The following is a 17,758-nucleotide window of genomic DNA, read 5'->3' as shown; positions in this document are numbered from 1 at the left end:
ATAATGGAGTTCTCCCCCCCAAACTGGCAACTATTTATTAGGAAATGTCCACAAAGTGACATCATTTTAGAACTGCACCAGTAGAGCAGAGCTGGCTGGAACTTTCAGCGTGAATTCAGATTTTGTTGGACAACAGAGTTGAAGCTTTTGACTAAAATGTTTCTGAAAATAGCAAAACTCTCACTCATTCAGAGAGCTGAATGTGAAACCTCAGATTTTGATGGGGAGAAAAAAAAGCGATGACATTTTCCTTCCAGTTCTGGATCAGCCCCAACAATAAACTTCGCTTTATATAGGAAACAAATAGACATAATAGGAATTAAACCATAAGCAGATCATAAATAGAAAGTACAAAAGACTAACACAAGTATCGGATATGCACAAGGCATCAAGTTGAAGAACAGCAGAAAAGAAAATGATAAAAAGGGGGAAGGTATAATTTATCTGTTGTAAAATGAGACCAGAGTAGAGATAGAATCATAGAATCATACAATCATAGAACAGTTTGGCTTGGAAGGGACCTTCAAAGGTCATCTAGTCCAATCTCCTGCCATGAGCCGGGACATCTTCAACTAGATCAGGTTGCTCAGAGCCCCATCCAGCCCGGCCTTGAATGTCTCCAGGGATGGGGCATCTGGGCAACCTGTGCCGGCATTTTGCCACCCTCATTGTAAAAAATTTCTTCATGTCTAGCCTGAATCTCCCTTTTTTTAGTTTAAAACCATTAGCCCTTGTCCTGTTGTAATATGCCCTTCTAAAAAAATCTGTCCCCATCTTTCTTACAGGCCCCTTTTAAGTACTGAAAGGCTGCTATAAGGTCTCCACAGAGCCTTCTCTTCTCCAGGCTGAACAACCCCAACTCTTTCAGCCTGTCTTCAAAGGAAAAAGTATAGGAGATGAAGGCACAGATGTTGTCTTGGTGCAACGGGGAAGGCTTTTGCTCCAGCTATGGAGAGCTTGCAGTCATGGACAAGGTCAGGAACGCAAGGCAGGGAGTCCACACTCTCTCCACAGCAACATCAGCATACATGCAAAGTAACCACAACAGTGTCCAGAATGCCATTGCATACTACACAGAAGGGGATACAGGACAAGTGTAAAGGAGGACTGCTGATGGAGAGAGGTGAGACAACACCAGTAAAGGTGCAGGAGTTGGGAAGGGGGAAAGGAGGAATGTTCACTGCAAACAGCAGCTTGCAGGGAGCCCTGCTGGATAGAGGAAGGAGAGAAGCCATCTGCTCAGGTTGAGTTAGAAAGTCTGATCACACTGTGCAATCTGGTTGGAAATGGCAGTTGACCTGTCCTGGCTAGGAACTGAAGATGCACCCATGCTTTCCTTGAGGATGTGAGGGACCTGGTGGCTGCTCTTGATGCAGGGAAACTACTCTTCCAGAAGACTGGCCCTGCTGTAGATATCTGTCCTCGATCACCTCAGCCCAGGCTGAGGGAATTTCGTGGAGCCGCCAGAGGTGGCTGGAAGACACCATGAAGAGCCTCATGCTGCAGCCAACCTCCCAATGACTTGTCTCCCCACCAGGGCCAGGGCCATGGGACATGCTTACCAGGGAGGTGCAGCTTTACACTGGAGAGGCAGGAGCTGTTCTAGGAGACACCTATGACTCCTTTGGCCAGCAGACCCGTCTGGGACCTAAAAGCTCCAGGTTCGGCTTCTGCCTCTGCCAGAGGCTTTCTGGGTGCCTTTGGGCAAGCAGCTCACTGGTCCCTGCAAAATGGAAATAATGAGTATCAACTCCTCCCTCTTGTTTGTCTGCTCAAGCAATTCGCAAGCAGTTCACAGCTCAGGCTGGGTTTTGCTCCCTGTCTCTCTGTGCTCCATGCGGGGGATCCCGAGGGCATCGCCGCAGGACAAAACAGTGAGAACAACAATAACTGCGCAGTCCTGGCACAGGACGGGGGAGGATTGTTTTCAGCCTCTGCAGCCCGTAAGTGTTGGTAGAAATGACAGATACAATTGGGTCTCAGGATTTTTTTACATTTATATGTCTGGGCAAGGACGTCAGTGGCTGTTCTCAGCCACTCTGTTGAACTGAAGCTAAAGAGTTGGTCAGGTGGGGGAGTGAGCAAGAGAAAGGCATTCAATTGCCATGGAAAGAAACATGTATAACTCCTATAAATGTTTTGTGTCATCTTCAAAGATCCTACTGGAAATGCAGCTTATTCTCTGACCAACATGTTTTCTTTGCAGAAGGCAGAAACTGATGTATTTTTCTTTTTTTTTTTTTTCTTTTAATCTGCAGCAGCAGTCTGTACCTATGTTTTCTTCGCCTGAAATGCCTGTAAGTTCAATCAGCTGAAATGGCTTAAATGTGGCAAGGGATGGGGCAAGTTCACATTGCTTGTGACAAAACACAGCCTCACTGATGTAACTGGAGCATTTTCTTCAGATCTCGGCTGATTTGTGAAGGATGAAGCAGGAAAGAAGGAAATACTTAACCTTTCCAGTAGAAAATACCATGGGAAGCAGAGAAACTAAGACAACATTCCTCTAAAGCCCCATCACAGAGTTGTTGCCAAATCTGCATAAAGTTCTTTCCCTTTCCACTCCCTTTATAGGAGTATAAAAAAGGCATTTCTGAAATTTTGCTGGTGTTGGACTTTGGAAAAAAAACCCAAACAAATAAACCCCTGCAACAGTTAAGCACTGTTATTTAATAGAGCTTTAAATGTTAACCAGCAACTTTAAATCACCAAAAAAACTTGGTAACAGTTGACAAAATTCAGCATTAACAATTTGAAACAGATGCCAGACCTACCTGCATTCAGATTTATGTGCTATGAATGGGTTTATTGGAGGGAACGGTGGCGGCACCTGCCAGTTATCATGAAAACGGTCTGACATTCAATTTGTGGAGCCATTTCTTCAGTGCAGTCTGAGACACAGCTCAGTGCTTCTTCCAGCCTCATCTTCAATGCACTGTGGAGCACATTGTACTCAGGAATCTAACGGCCCTGGGCAGATGGAGCGGTGATGTCATCAGGCTTTTCCATTTCTACTTCCTACGAACATTTGCCTTATTCTTACATCCCAGCTCTTTCTTGACATGTTTTAGACTAGAAACATTTTTCTTTTTTTTAGGTGCAGAGAAGGAATCACTTCTTTTTAATTTCAGACAAGATCTGGCAAGTGAGCTCTTGTTGCTTGTCAAAGAAAAAGCCTTAAAAAAATTAACACAGAATCTGTGTTTAGCAAAGTGATTTGCATAAGCTGTACACTCGGTTCTTAGAGTTGGAACAGTTCTAACCTATGACAAATTCCTCTGTCTGGGCTGTCTTCCAAAATCATTTTCATCTACCCTGGCAAAAGAACTGAAGTCTGCGTTCTGCACTAATTAACGGCCTTCGGGAGAAGGGCCCCAGTTGAAATGCTGACACACTTTGTACACACTTTATTTGTGGAAGGGGATACTGAGCCCATTTGATGGCGCCTCCTGCTCCATCATGCCGTGCAAAATTTTAAGTGGGAAAGCAAAATGGGTACAGTTATGTCTTGTTAAGATTCTGAGTTACTAAAACACTGCAGTTTTGCTCATTTAAAAGCATGATATTGGGAATTTTTAATCTTTGAATAACATTAATAAGCATTAAAAAGACTAAAATCATGGCAGTTCCTTAGTGACATTCACTACTTTTATGGAGCATGCTGGCTTAACGCAGCTGAATCTCTGTCTCACTAAATGTCTTAGTTTTGGAAACAGCAGAATATACACCCAACATCCCTTTCACATAAAACTGGAAACTGCTGAAAAGGGAAGGCGGATAGAACAGCTGTCCTGATAACTCTGTGGAATCCTTTTAGCAGGTCTACCCGATCCCGTAAGGAAGCTTTCTGTGCTAGATCCATGAAGATTCATAGCTTTTAGGCACCCAAAGCATTCAGTCAGAGTCCTTGGTTGAGCATGGGACCCAGAAAATACATGTGTAGAGTCAGGCATACCAAAACACAGCACCCTAAAAAACTAGGGGAGACACCCCTATGTTGTCACTAATAAATGGGAGACAGCATAATCTTAGTCTTCTATGGAAGAGCATCCATCCCTGCTTGGACCTCGCACCAACAATCTTTCTTCTGGAGCTTTGTGTTTGAGCCAAGAGAGTTCCTACTTGCAAGGTACAACCTTCTACAAGAGGAACAGCCTACGCCAGGTTCAGATTGAGTCCCCGCTCCGTGTGATATGACTACTACCTTTGCACTGAACATCCGACCACAGAGCTATCTGTGGAAGGGAGGCTGTCTTAGTGTCTTCTTCTGAGGTTGTTGACCCGAGTATTTACCATCTGCTTTGGAGAATTGAAAACACATGTGCTTGGAGTGAAGGGAGATCTCACCCTGGATGCTAACTATTTAATCCAAGTGCCCATCATGAGGCAAGGAAAGAAACTCCTTTTCTGGCTTCTATGTGTGGAGCCTCACCTAGGAAGCATGCTCTGTAAACATTGATTATACTCAACTCTGCAACTGAACCACATGGAGAGCTCCTGTGGAGACTAATAGAGCTTAACCAGGGCTCAATGCACTCACCCTGGATAGGGAAAGGAGTGAGGTACATCTATCCAGCAGCAGATGTTCAGATGCTTAGTGACCTGTGGGAAAACACTTGGTAGATGCAAGGGCATTTAGGCAGCTGCATGGTGTTCAGGGAATTTAAGGAATCCTAGCTCTCATGTCTTAGGCTTTTCTCCTTGCTCCTTTGTGGTGAGTGCAGAAAAAGAAAAAAAGAAAGAACAGGAGGATTTCTCTCTTAGATATTCTCATAGCTTTTCTGTCCTCAGGCTTTGCCCTGCTTGCCTGCTGCAGCCATCAGTAAACTATTTCATAGTGCAGCAGGAATGCACTGATATTATAGCCACCAAGAAAGATCCAGGGTTTTTGCTAGCAAATAAACTAGCAAACATAATCAACATTCTTTGTGAATCCCCATCGTTGCCTTAGGAGGAGGAATTTCAAGTCTATTTTCTGCAAACCTTAAATGTGAAGTTTCCGCAAGCACAAACGCTCCAATATTTTCTCTTCTTTTTGGGTACGGAGGACAATTCTGTCTTGTTTGTGTCCCTAAAAGTATTGACTGTGTTAAACACTAGGCACGTGCTTTCAAAAGAAAAGCGCCATGAATGCTTACATGTCCCTGTATTATCAGCCACGTGCTCCATCACTGGGAGACAAACAGTCCACTGAAATGTGGCTGGCCTGGACGTTCCACATACCAAGCAGATGCAAGCAGAATGCCATAGGGAAATAAGAAACACATTGTATGTGATTTAAAAGGCTTACAGCTATGGAATATCCTTCTGAAAGCCTAATGAATATCTCCAACACATACGCAATCGAAATACAAAACGCGCCCTGCATCAAAATACAAAACCTCAGAACTAGAGATAATCTCTGAAGAGACCCACAAAATAAATCTACTGACAACAGCAGCTATAATCAGACAAACCCAGCATTTGGCTTGTCAAAATGTCTCCAGGCTCAGGATTTTCTGTGGAGAGGAAACCATCCACAGAAATTCTTTCTTGGTTTTATGCCTTCGGTTTGCCACTCAAATAAGCTTGTGTGCTGGGTTTGGGGGTTTTCTTTGTTTTGCTTTCCTAGATGCTAGTATGGCCCAGACTGATTCTGACAAAATTACAGATTATAAATTTAGCTTTCATTCCACAGATCTGGAAAAGGATCATTTAAACAAGCACTTGTTCAAGTGACTGAAAATTGAGGCTTTTTTTTAACCTGTTGACTGTGGAAGTGATAATACCCTACATTTACATCCAGTGAGGAGAATATTTAGGAAGGAGGAGGAGGGAGAGGGGAAAATTTCTCAGGGTTAATCTTGTAAAGGTGCTTTTTTGTTTGGACCTCCCTGGTTATTTCACACATGAGCTCTTGGAAGTATGCCTGCAGTTTCCATCAAAAGCTGAGGTGGCAAAGGTGGCAAAGGCAAGGTGAAAGAGGTTAAGAACATAATTTCACCCCTCATTCTCAAAGGGAAACATATCTCTGAGATAATTTATTCTAGAAATGTGTTAATTCCTGAGTTTTCCCAGTTGCTGTAGTAAGTGGAGGAATGGCTGGTGTTACAGCTGTATTGTGAGGTGAGAAGCAGGGTTAAGCAGGCCAGGTTCAGTGACTTTTTGTCAACAAGACTGGTTGTAACAAGAGCTCAGAGCATCTACTCTGTGGTTAAACAAGATGAAGCCAAGGTAATTAAATAGCTTAAGTTGTGTTGTTTCTTCTTGTCCCTGTGTCACACACTTTACACAAAAGAGCTATGACACACCTTAAGGAGCAGAAAATATTCAGACTCTTCTCCTCCAAAGAGTGCTAAAAGCTTACAAACATGCTCAAAAAGCAGTTCACCTTTGAGAACAGACTCAGCCTTGCTCATACAGTGCACCAAGTGTATCAAGGCTTTGGAGCAAAAGCAGAAAAAGCACTTTTACACAGAAATCCCAGGAGGTGCCTCAACTTTGGGGATAAAGTTCTGAGAAAAGGTGTGGGAAGACAACACCATACAATAATAACACAAAAACTCTGCCCACCATTCCCCAGGTTGGGCCTGCATGGACAGATGATCAAGACTGCCAAGAACAAAATATGTACTTTCACACACAAAAAGAGCAAAGAAAGTAACAAATACGATAGACAGAAACTAGGCTGAGACTCAGGAGACCAAGCTGAGAGAGTTCAGCACTAATTTCTGCCACTGACCTGCTATAGGACCTTGGGAAATTCATTTTGCTTCTCTTTTCTTGCCCACTCATAGTATATTTTCAGGGTGGGGACTGCCTGTTGCTAACATTTTAACTGTACAATGAGAACGCAGCCTTAGTTCAGCCTGTTGGTGCTACTGCAATTGAAATAATAACATATAAAATAGATTATAACAAATAATCAAATCAATTGGTGGAAGAGTGCAGATGGGAGTGAAAAGAGGTATGGGTAACAGAATATGAATGAGCAAAAAAGATAGGGAGAAAAAAACGGCCTGAAAGGAAGAAAGTGAAAAAGGGAATAAACAAATGGTAGAAGAGAAGCTGAACACAGACAGACACTGATCATTCTGAGATCAGCTGGTGCATGTAGTTTCCTGCCATTCAGATGGAAAAAAATCAAAGCTTTCCCTTGACCCCGGTAAGAGAACTAGTGCTAATACCATCCTGCCTGTCACCAGCTCTCTGCCAACCCTGGTTCTCTGTTTGTGAACTCCTAAAGAGCATTTAGTGATTTGAACTTGTAAGATACTTGGTTAAAGGCAGTGGAATCTCTCCTTAAAGACCCAGCACAACCATAAGCCCAGCACAGTTATGCCAGCATTTATTAGTCCTCCAGGGGCCATCTTTGACCCGTGCTAATGTAATCCTGCTTAAAACCTTCTGGTGTACCTGGGACCTGACTGTCTTCAGCAAAACATCCATCTGAAATATTTATGGATTAAGATAAAATTATGATGTATTTTCCAGCCATTTTTTAGAGGAAGTCTTCAGCTTTACTTGTGACTAAGTGATACAAAGTCTCTAAAAGGCTACCAGTGACAGTTCAGTAGCTCAGAATATTGTGACAGAAGGTAAAGTCTACGGAGACAGCCAAAGCCAATGCTTTTTAAAGTCGATGGAAAGATTTCTCCGTCTCTCTGAGTGTTGACTTGGTCTGTGAGAGACTGGATGAGATCCAATTGAGGCCCATAGTTACTAGAAGTTGCTTCCAACCAATGGCTATTTAGTGAGTCACATTAAGCAAAAAGATGGTTGCAGTAACGTGCTCAGTGACCAGAGGCTGCGGACGCAAAACATTTTCCATTCTTCATAGTGTTCTGGGGTCAGAAGACCAGGAAGAAAAGGGCATGAAGGCAATAATACTGAATTTATCAGTCTACAAGTGACACTCACCGAGGGGTCTAGAGGAGCAGTCAGATGAATGCAAACCCCACCCTGTTTTCCAAAAGGTATTTGGTCCACAGGGCTGCAGGCTGAAGTCAGCATGTCTGTCAGGCTGACTCCCTTTACCCGCAGTGAACTGCTGTTTTCAAACAAAAATCCAAGAATTGACCTACACCCACAACACTGCCCAATACAACTGAGATGTCTTAGAATCTGCTCTCACTGTGTCTTTTTTATAAAATGTTTCCTAAGATGTCTCTATGTGGCTGTTAGCTATTGTAGTTGCTGTGCCGCTAAACTTTTTTAAATGGCAAGTCAAAGTGCCTACTTGAGATCTCTCCTGAAATCCTCTTTTTGTTATGGATGACTCTCAAGCTAAACCTGGAAAACAAACAAGCAAAAAAATAATAATGAAACTGCTAAGGAATGGGTAATATTCCTTTCTTTCACCCTCACTGAAAATAACTCAGAATCATATATTTAAGGGAGCACAGATTTCTGGTCAACCTGAAAGAAGACACTGGAATGAAAACTGGTGAAGACAAAGGATCAACATGATGATTATTCAGCTATTGCAAGTCTTTCAGGGGAAAGTTAAACTAAACACTGGGACACATTTTCTATTGGTGAGGATGGTTTATAGAAGAGGACAGAATACACTGCCTAGAGAAATCATGGAAATTTTAATTTTGGAGACTTTTAAGCAGAGACAAGGCAAATGTTTGCTAGGAACAATTTAGGTAGCACTGATGCTATGGTGGAGCAGGGGAATAGACCAGAAGACCTTTTCAGGTCTCCTGTAAATTTATCTTCTTTGATTCTATGCTTACAAATAGAAAGGAGCATTAGCCAAGAACATGCTAAACTTGGGAAGGTGTGCAATTATGTTTCCAATCCATTTATATACAAACTAAAGTTTAAGAAAATATACATATGAGGTGATGAACTGCAAATGAGAGATGACAGAGAAGTAAAACACAGGTATTTGAAATGCGGGCCGAAAATAAAACAGGGTTCAGCTTGGAAAATGCATGCTAACATACTTGGGAAAATATAATCTGAAATAATACCCTCAGCGGGAAAGCAAAGCCTGAAAATCATTTATGTTACAAAGGAGTTTTCTGGCTGACTAAGGACAGTGAATTAGATTGGTGTGTTTAAAGCACCACTGTAATGGATGCAGCTCAGCTGGGACTTTAAAATTCAGGTTTGCTGCTGCCACAACTGAGGCACACAAATAAATCCCCCAGCACTCATGGTAATGGTCTACCAGCTGATTTATACCGCCATTGAAAATTTGGCTTGAAGTGTTTAGAAATTAAACTGACCATCTGCCCTGGGAAATAGCTTTGGTGTTGAGTCCCTGAAACTTCACCTGGAGACCAACAGCTGGCTCTAGAGATATGGCCTGATGATGAACTGGCTGAACACTGTTTTCCAACAGAGTGAGTAAGGCAACAGGCACTCTTTTACCCATCCCCAGTTTATGCATAGTAAGAAAGTCTGAGCAAGGTCTTGATTCACTGTCATTAGTAAACAGTAAAATTCCTCTTGCTGGGTTCTATGGACATGGAATTGTACCAATACTGGATATTCAAAAATTCTGAGACTAGCTGGAAGAAACAACGAGGCAAGTAAGTGTGGAAGAGTTCAGATGATGAAATAAATCACAGAAATGAGCATGGGTTAAAACCCCCACAAATGCAGATATTGACAATCTCTTAGTTTTTCAATTCTTACAAATTATTAGTCTCTTTTACCTGCCTTGGCTACAAGCCATCTCTACCTGTCTGTTCAAAAGGAAATCTAAAGCCATTGAGGAAAATTCCTTCTCCACTCAATAAAAGCAATCAAATCAAACTCCAGATCCTTGCTTATGTGAAGAACTTTAGAATGTAGGTAGACAGAGATGACAGAAACACTACACCCCACTTGGTGTACTCTTGGCAGCACCTTTTTACCTAGTTACAGAGAAAAACAACATATTAATTTCAGAGACTTCTATTTTCTCAGACTCTAGAAGCAATAATTTTGTTTTAGATGTTTTCTTTAACACAAAGTTCCATTCTGTCAGTGGCACACACAGCAGCTCCTGCCATAAGGACAAGTCCAAGCACACTACGACTTCATGAAAAACCTTATGTCAACTGGTGGAAGCAATGGGAAAGTCTGTGTTTGCTCTGTGTGAGATCTACAGACTCCCATAGTGAACTTCTTTGTACTTAAAGGAGTTAGATGTCCTGTTACCAGACATAAAAATTAGTTTGGTTCTCTTGGCCTCTAATACTCCCTTTGTGATTGTTGTGTCCTTTTCTAACTCTTGACAGCTCTTACTTGTCCATTTGGAAGGAAGCAGAAGGTAATATTTCCATAGGAACTAACCTACAGTCTGAGAAGTCTGTCTCCTACCTCTGTTAAGATGATAGCCACAGAGTAAACCAATCCTTCCACTTCTCCATGCTCTTGATACTATTTCTCCATCCAAAGCAATTTAATTAGACCTCCCTGTTTTAACTACATCATGCACTGAAATGAGGTCATCGCTATAATCTGGCAAATGAGGTTGATCTGTGTGGTCCTCCAGCTGTGCAGAGAGCTTTTCTTCATGCGACTTTTCCTGTTGACTGTGAAAGGAATTTCATCTGACATTTTTTCTTTCTATCACTGTAACTTATGAACACATGGAAAGGGTCTGATGTTGGGCTTCACCACAGTAAGCACAGAGAAGGTGTGTTGGACAAAATCACTTACTGAGTTCATTGTGCGGGATCCTCTCCGAGGGCCTTCAGTGGTGGAAAATACTGCATGATTACTGGAACAAGCCATGTCAGTTTCCTGATGAGAAATACTGGGAATATACAGGCCAGGTCACCCAAGACTCGTGCTGTCTCCCCACTATGGTCCTAGTTCTGTTGCAGGAGCCCTTTGGGGTGCAGAGGGTCAGTTTGTTTACTGAACTCCATGGAGTCATTCCAGATTTAACAGTAGTGCAAACACAATCAAACTTGGCCAAAATGCATTCAATAGGCTGCAAGGACCAGAAACATGTTAGTTCTCAATTCACTGACCTTCTTTGTAACTTTTATGTGTATCTACTGCCATGTAAGTGTTCATAAAGTAACACAAATGACTGGCCAGGATCACCTAGGAAGTACAGAGTAATAAATCCTGATGAAGGGTAGTGATTACTGTCCTGGGTTCAGTTGGGATAGACCTAGTTTTCACAGGAAGCTGAGAGGGGGCACAGCCAGGACAGCTGGCCCAAATTAGCAGCTGACTTGCATTATTCTAAATTCTCTCTTGATATTATAGATTATATCATAAATATTATATTATTCTGTCCTGAAACTGTATGCAGTCTCTTTTTTTTTTTTTCCCTGAGTCATATTCTATGCCCCTAGTGGTCATTTTTGTCTTTTTATTATTGGCATTATCTAAAAATTTCAATATTATCCTATTTTTTTCTATTTTTCACATTATATAAAATCACTCTTAACCTCCAGTCCCTACATTTGTGTCACAACATGTTCTCCCTGGATCTCCATGATTTTTCTCATGACACTGTGCACATTTCTAAAGAACAGACTACACAGTACAGAACAAAAAACCTGTTGTTTGGACGCCAGTCTCAAACTCACAAATTCTTTCAAGGAATAAAGAGCAAAGTTGGAGAAATCCTAAAACCACAGAGTTTGCTGGGGGACAAGGACTAGATGGAGTGCATGAGTGACAAGCTGGTTTGCTGCAAACCCTGATTTGCTCCAGAGAGCAGGGAGCTTGCTTTTCCTTTTATGCTCCCACTTTCCCATTCCATTCATGAGCAGTTATCTAACAGAGGGAGAATCAAGCTGTATTGCATTCAGTGTGTACAGAGGAGAAACAAACCTGGTAATGACTCGATATCTCCTGGGCTCGAATCCAAGAACAGTGAAAACTCGGGGTAAAGACCTTGGACCCCTCTGCATGGGGATAAACTCTGCCTGAAGAAAGGTACTCAGGAAGGACAGGAACTCTGGTGGAAACAGCCACGAAGAACTTGTAAAACTTGCATCAAGGAGGCAGGTAAACAGTAGATTTTACGACCAACTAATTTTTTCAGACTGACATCCCAGCTATTTTGCATGCTTTCTAAATCCATATGTTTGCCAAGAAGTAGTGCAACTAATATCAGCTTCTGCAAATCATGGCTTCATAAATGAGTCTGAGATGATGGAGTTGTGCTAAGTTCTTGTCTGATATACCATGTTATGCTTTGCTGGCCCAGCAACATGCTGCTGGTGAGGACATGATAGGCAACAGCCAGTTCAAGACTGGCAACTGAACAGAGTTGCCTGCAGTCTCACCAGACTGCCTTCCCCTCTTGTATTTCAGCATTGCTTGCAAAATTCCTCGCACTTTGTATCCCTTCTCCAATGCCACTGATGATGGTTTCTGAAGCTGCAAAAAACACAGAAACACAACAGAAGTGTGCTCTAAACCAGAAGTGATATACAGGTGTGATACACCAGATGTACTGATACGGTCAATTATTTTAAAAGGGAACTGAAGAGACTGTGCACACATGGGTCTATGTGTGTGAGTGAGCATGATGTAGCAGATGTATCTCAATCCTCTACCTCCATCCTGCTGTTGGAGGCTTGAATTCTCCATGGCTGGATTCTGTAAGAGGCTGCCAAACGGAATGATTACAAGAGGTGAAGAGCTGCTCCAAACACAACTCAGACTGCTCTTCGTTGTCCAAGCTGAAAGAATTATAATAAATATAGAGTGAAAAGTAATTTGGGGTTCTGAATTATTTGGATACTCAGAATCCATAGCAATTCAGTAACATCGGTAAAATGTTTGTGAACAACTCATAATGTTTATAATGTAAATGTTTCTTTATTAAATGGCATTGCCATTAGAACACTTCCAAATGTAAATATCTTAATTTACATAATGCATTTTGAAAGCAAATGTATTTGTTACCTTTAAAATTAGACCCACTGAATTTGTGTAAAATGTAGCATATAAGATAGCTTTGAACCACCTTTGTGCTGAGCTAAAGGTTGGTATTTTTCTGTACGTCTTTATTTCCTGTTAGTTTACCCCTTTGTAACAAGACTGTAGATGAGCAGTATTGCTATGCAGGAACTAGCTTAAAAAGAGAAATGTCTAGAAAATCTTTTCTTAAGGAAAAAGATTTTTGTTCCTCATAAGACAGCATAGATGGGGGGAACCAACCAAATAACTAAGTCCAGTTGCGTTCTAATTTCTGCCTTGCTTATTCATTAACTCATCACCATCTGAGAAGTGGAGAGCAAGCACGTCTGCCTGAGAGGCAATCATCTGCTGCAAAAGGGCTCAGAGCTGTTACATTTTCAGAAGGACTCTTATTCACCGCTACCACCCTGTGTCCTGTGGTACCGTTACTGGATTTCAGACATGGAGTCAGCAGTTCCCATGCCTTCAGAGCCTACAGGTCCCGTGCCACCCTCCCTGCTCCTCCACTCTGTCAGAAGTGACTCAGGGTTGCTGGATTTAACTATTATAAGACACAGCTTTAGCACCATATCCACCAGACTGACAACAAAATGTACCCTGCTGCTACCTCCTCTGCTCGGGTCAAGTTGATCAGTAAGCATTTTAGTCAGTCCATATATGACCTCTTTACAGGATTTTTCAGTGTCTGAAAGGGAAATATGTCCCTTAGTGTTTTTCCCAGTGTTTTTGTTTCATCAACAATTGGATTTCCAGGCTGGCTTTCTACTTTGCAAACAACAAAAAAAACACCCTCTTCTATTTTTGCTTATTAACTTCTGGATTAGCATTAACGTAACACTGGGCACATCATTTTCTGGCTCCTACTTTTCAGTGTCTGACTTCTGTGAATCTATTTCTTCAGCTTCTTTTTGTGGATCCTGACATCTTTCTGCAAATCTTTGGAAGGTAGGATCACGAGACCCCTGTAATAACAACCCAAAGGCAGTGGGACATGTTTTGCTAGCATTGCCACCTTCTGTTGCTTTTTGTTGTTATTCTTTTGCTAGATTAGATGACACTGTATGGGCAACAGTGCAATCAAAATCAAGTCCATGACTCTGGTTACATTTTGGCTACATCCCAAATTTCTGAACTCCAGGGCATGTTCTTTGGTGATCTTGTTTCAGCTTCCCTTCCTGGTTATGATTTTGAGCATTGGCTGTATTGGTTTTGGTCTTCATGTCAGAGGGTAAACCCTTGCTTAATAATGTGGTTACCCACTGCATCTACACAGGTTGCTTCTTTTTCTTTTGGCAATGGTTCAGTCCTTGTTGCTGTAAACCTTCATTTTGAGTCTTTGCATCTGTTCTTGAACCTGGCTTTGCGGAGGCATATGCTAGACATTATCTCCTCCCGGTTTTGCACTAATTTCTGCAGCCTTTTGACTGCCTGAGGTGAACAGAGTCAGCTTCACTGAAGAAGCAAACTCTGAATTAGTCAAGAGTTGGCCTACTATGTCAGGTAAGTTTTTCATAGAGGAGTCTATTAAGTCTGAAACCACAACCTTAGAGTGCTTCAGTAGCACGTTTTTGGCGCAACACAAGCTATGTTTGAGTCATTTGCCTGACATTCCATGGTCTTCATCACTGAGACCATTATGACTGAAACTACATTTTTTCTATAAATTAGTATGTCTATGCTTAAATTATTTGCAAATTCATGTTGGCCAAAATGTGTGTGTTGTTTTTTTGTGTGTGGGTTTTTGTTTGTTTGTTTGTTTGTTTGTTTGTTTTTTGTGATGCCATTTTTGCTTCTCTTTTCATCCTACTCTTCTCTTTTGGAAAAACTAATTTCTACTGGAAGACTAGTTTACTTATTTATAGAAAATGTCTTGTTGAAAGATGGACTCTCTTCATATTTAGTTTCTTTCATATTGAGATGAGTAACATTTGCTGATGGATTATTTTTATCTTTATTTGTACCTAGTCCAACAGATTTATGACCAGGCTCTCCAAGGACAGCAAAACATGGGTCAGGGCCATCTGACTTTTCATTCATCTCTTTACAAACCATTGCAATGACAAGATTAGAGCGTCTGTCAGCCTAAAAGGAAAACTCTTCTAACTTCCACTTGCCTTCAAGTAGTGGCCTCACCCTCTGCTCCCTTTGGCTTCTTTGGATTTTGAGTGGTTTTCATCTTCAAGTGAAAATCTGGTGACTCAGTCCTGGATCTGACATTCACAATAGACACTGAATCGTCTTGGTGGTAGACTGAACTGTATTTTGTGCATTTGACATAAATTTTGGTTGCTTTTTTCAATCATATCATCTTCTCACCTAACTTCCTACTTTATTTGGGTATTCCATTTTCCTGGAGGTAGGAGAAGATGCTTACAACTTGGATTACAAAATCCTGATAATGAAAAATCAAGAACAGATATGGCATCTGAAATTCTTTTTATTCATTTTACTCTGGAAGTTATTAATTTTCAAGTTGACGGTGTCCTTTTAAATCAGCAAAAATCCCATCCCCTTATGGTGGCATGAAGTCTACCTTGCTGGAGAGCAAAGAGGACCAAGAAAAACAGTTCTGCCAGTGCAATTCAGCAAGATCATAAACAGGAATGGGAAGCCTCAGGGATGTCTTGCTGTCCTGAACCTAACTGTTCATAGAATCATAGAATAGTTTGGGTTGGAAGGGACCTTCAAAGGTCATCTAGTCCAACCCCCCTGCAGTAAGCAGGGACATTTTCAACCAGATCAGGTTGCTCAGAGCCCTGTCCAGCCTGGCCTTGGATGTTTCCAGGGATGGGGCACCGCAACATATCCAAAAAGTGAATCTCTTACCAGATAAGGCAGTTGGTACTGGCTGAGGAAGAGCTGCTGGAAATAAAGATCTATGGATTACAGACAATATAAACAGAGGCATTCTGATAATTCTTTGAACCAATGTTTTACACAGATCCCGGGTGTGACAATCATTGAACCCCACTGACTGAAAAAGCCTTTGAGGAGACAGGCAAGGTCAGTGTGTTCATGAAGCTTAGGGAAGAAAATATGCAGTGACTGACCACAGCTGTCACACAAAATGTTGAATTTGCCTTGACACAAAGGGGAACTGGGGGGCAGCCTTTCTTCTAGAGAAATGGCTACATCAGCTGCATGAATCAACTGGCTGTAGAACTGCACATCCCTGACTTAATCCAACGAGCACAAATGTCTTCCTGCTTAAGCCAGAGCAGGATGAGAAATGTATACATGAGAAGCCTCTTTGAAACAGTTCTAGACTACACATTTCTGAGACTTCTATCAATACTGTTCCTTGTCCTGCGCCTGAGCTGGCTTCAGACCATGTATAATAGGACTTCCCAGCAGCAGAGGATGCCCATGGTCATGATGGTGAGCATGTTATAGAGATCTACTAGGAGAAACATGTGAGTATTGTGATTCAGCTGCCTACTGCAATTGTTGTAGTCTGCTAAGTGTAACTTGTACTTGTATTGTGATTTACGTACATTGCTGTGCCATTCTACTAAATGAAAATCCTTTGTAACATCAAATGCTTTCAGGTAAGTAAATCTGGTATTAAAGATTAAATCTCTCAAGTGTGGAATATCTAAAAGCACCTATTTAGAAAGTGTTGGAGTCCGATGCTGGGTCAGATGTGCTGAGTGGGATTCAGGACATTGCAAGTTCCAACTACCCCTTAGCTAACATCCAAGATGATGTAGCTGAAGATGTCCCTGCTCATTGCAGGGGGGGTTTGGACTAAATGACCTTTGAAGATCACTTCTTACCCAAACTATTCTGTGATTCAACGATTCTATGATCTACTGAAAGGACAATGGATGTGGGGGATCACTGTTTTCCCTGGTGCTACCACTGCATCAAAGTAGCCACAAATTCACACTGGTGGCATAACAAAGCTCTGGGGACCCCCTGTTCCCTCTGCACCTTGCTCTGAGTTCCAGGAAATGTGGTTGCCATGTGGCGTCACCTTCTTCCCGTGACACTTCTGTCCCAGAGGCCTCACATGTAGGTGTAACATCTATTTCAGCCAAGGCTGAATTTAACCCACTATACCTTTTTGTTTATCTAAGAACAAGTTATTATTGTCAGCACTAAAATATTTTATTTGTGTAGGTCTTAATGTGAGATGGTCACATCTGTTTTTCTCAAGTTATTTATTGTTGTATACTACAAGAAAGACAATTTGTGGGGTAGCTGGGATAACTTAGGATAGCACTCTTACAAGGATAAAGAAAACAATAACAGTGTCCCACTACTAAGAAAAAAATTTAAAAAGCAAAGAGGTATCATAGAAGCTATTTTGTATTGACAGAGGAAGCTGTAGGATTAGGATATAAACCTAAAAATATACTACCTATAGAAAATAAAGTTAACCACTAACAATAGTATCAATACTTTATTCTAATAGAGTGCTTTTCACTAGTATGTTGCTAAATGTTTCACAAAGTAGGCATCATTATTGCATTTTATGGATGGGGAAGCTGAGATGTGACAACGCGACACGACTTCTATATGTCATGGAGCAGACCAGCAGCAAAACTGGGAACATACCCTTGGTCTCCCAAGTGCTAATGTGGTGCTTGATTCACTGGCAATGCTGTGATCCCATTCTGCCATCTACAGCATGTCGTTTCACTTTGTCTAAGTCAAATTCATAAGTAGCATCACAGGAAACAACCTATCACACCAAGATCTCTGCAGCATATGTCAGTTTTCTTGTGCTCAGAAATGGCTTTCATTCTGATTCATGGGGTGCTTTAATTGCAGCATGAGAAGTGAACACCTTGGGGAAATGACATTACAAATCAAACACTGTTTGGGGAGTCAGCAAATGAAACAGATGCAAGATACCATAATGCAGATGCAACATGGCATG

The 17,758-nt window shown here is 41.6% G+C and overlaps 1 long non-coding RNA gene across 1 annotated transcript; it reads right to left on the bottom strand.

Annotated features, from left to right (window-relative positions):
- Window positions 1-245: 245 nt before the first annotated feature.
- On the bottom strand, window positions 246-3,221 carry LOC139829473 (uncharacterized). Its single transcript, XR_011741949.1, has 2 exons — window positions 2,775-3,221; window positions 246-1,723 (listed from the first exon to the last, which is right to left on the bottom strand). It is a non-coding gene; the product is annotated as an uncharacterized lncRNA (long non-coding RNA).
- Between the last annotated feature and the right edge of the window lie 14,537 nt (window positions 3,222-17,758).

This window comes from Patagioenas fasciata, chromosome 1 (assembly GCF_037038585.1).
Source record: "Patagioenas fasciata isolate bPatFas1 chromosome 1, bPatFas1.hap1, whole genome shotgun sequence".
Taxonomy (NCBI): Eukaryota; Metazoa; Chordata; class Aves; order Columbiformes; family Columbidae; genus Patagioenas; species Patagioenas fasciata.
Note: the sequence above shows the minus strand (reverse complement) of the source record. Positions and strands in the feature narration are given on the sequence as shown.